The sequence below is a fragment of the Callithrix jacchus genome, chromosome 6, assembly GCF_049354715.1.
Source record: "Callithrix jacchus isolate 240 chromosome 6, calJac240_pri, whole genome shotgun sequence".
Classification (NCBI taxonomy): Eukaryota; Metazoa; Chordata; class Mammalia; order Primates; family Cebidae; genus Callithrix; species Callithrix jacchus.
The window spans coordinates 34,886,054-34,887,724 of record NC_133507.1 but is presented as its reverse complement, the minus strand read 5'-3'; the positions used below and the strand labels follow the sequence as shown (position 1 = coordinate 34,887,724).

Sequence of the window (1,671 nt, the reverse complement as noted above, 5' to 3'; positions counted from 1 at the left end):
CCTCAAGTGATCCACCCACTTTGGCCTCCCAAAGTGCTGGGATTACAGACATGTGCCACTACACCAGCCAAGTTTTTGAATTCATGAAAATATACATTGCTATGAAAATTAAAATATTTGTTCATACACAATTTAAAATTCTCCTCCATTTCCCAGTAGCAGGAATGCCCTATTTTGGCAAACTCTATTCCTTACCACAGCTTTTACTGTCATGGGCTATTCTACATCACTTTCCATTTGCAGCAGGCTTTTCTAGAGCATTAATGACCCCAGCCCAGAGAAGACAGACAAGGCCTAGGAAGCTTTTTACTGAGACTGCTTCAGAATTATCTTCTCTCTTTACATATAATGAAAAGCAAGGTATTCTAGAGCCTTAATACTTTTCAGAACTCTGTAAATATTACTCCATGTTTTCTAATTTTTAACATTTTAGTTGAGAAAGTAATTTTGCTATCTGATAGTTTTTTTAAAAAACAATTTTATCCTTTTTTGGCTAGTTAAAAAGCATTTTTCCGTGTAGATGAAATTGAACAATGTCAGCACGTGCCTCCCAGCTTGTGTTTTCTTCAGTTACCTTAATCAACATTTAGTGAGTTCAGTCAGAAAACTCAGGTCGTTAGTTCAGAGAAACAGTTATTTCTAGCCTTCTTCCGTCTGTTCAGTTCTGTTCTTATGGAATTTCTAGTATCCATGTATTAGGACTCTTGGGATTCTCACTGTCATTCATATTTTTCCTCTGTTTATCTCTTTCATTTACGCTTCAAGAGATTCCCTTGAACTAATTCAATAATTTGTTTTTGGCGCTGTCCAGTGTGCCATTTACTTCAGTCAGCATCCTTTTGTACACTTACCCCTTCTTGAGATAACTGCCTTCTGCAGCAGTCTGTGGCTGCTCCACCGTGTCCCACCTTTCACTCTCTCAAAACACATGATTTGGGGTTTTAGTTATTATTGTCAAAGTCTTTTTTTCTCTCTTTTTGTTCTTCTTTTTTCCATCCCATGACATCTTTATTTGATAGGAATCCATTTGCTTTAAATGTCACATTGGGCTAGGTGTGGTGGCTCACGCCTGTAATCCTAGCACTTTGTGAGGCCAAGGAGAGTGAATCACCTGAGGTCAGGAGTTCAAGCCCAGCCTAGCCAACCTGGTGAAACCATGTCTCTACTAAGCAGACAAAAATTAGCTGGGTGTGGTGGCACATGCCTGTAATCCCAACTACACATGAGGCTGAGGCAGGAGAATCACTTGAACCCGGTAGGCAGAGGTTGCAGTGAGCCAAGATCGCGCCGCTGCACTCCAGCCTGGGCAACAAAAGTAAAACTCCATCTCCAAAAAAAAAAAAAAACCATGTTCACGCTGGATATTTTGTGGTTTATGAATGGGATGATTGGGCTTTCACACTCAAGTGTGAGATGTGCCTCTCTTAGATCTTGTTACTATGTCAGTACATTACCTGTCTGACATTTTTTAAAAAGTGTTCACACTGGTACTGCTCTTTGGAATTTGTAGCCTTTCTGTTCTGTGATCTTGCTCTTTGCAAACATTCACATAGAGATACCTGGTTCATTCATACTGAGAGTTGAGATGAAATCTGTCAGATACTTTGTAGGTCAGTCTTCAATTTTTTATGGTTACTTACTGTGAGATATCATTTTGCCTTTTCTAGTAGT

At 39.4% G+C, this 1,671-nt stretch overlaps 1 non-coding gene across 1 annotated transcript; it reads left to right on the top strand.

The window, feature by feature from the left end:
* The first annotated feature begins 1,361 nt into the window (after positions 1 to 1,361).
* On the top strand, positions 1,362 to 1,464 carry LOC118155170 (small nucleolar RNA U13). The gene has a single exon (XR_004745389.2). It is a non-coding gene; the product is annotated as a small nucleolar RNA U13 (small nucleolar RNA).
* The last annotated feature ends 207 nt before the right edge of the window (positions 1,465 to 1,671 follow it).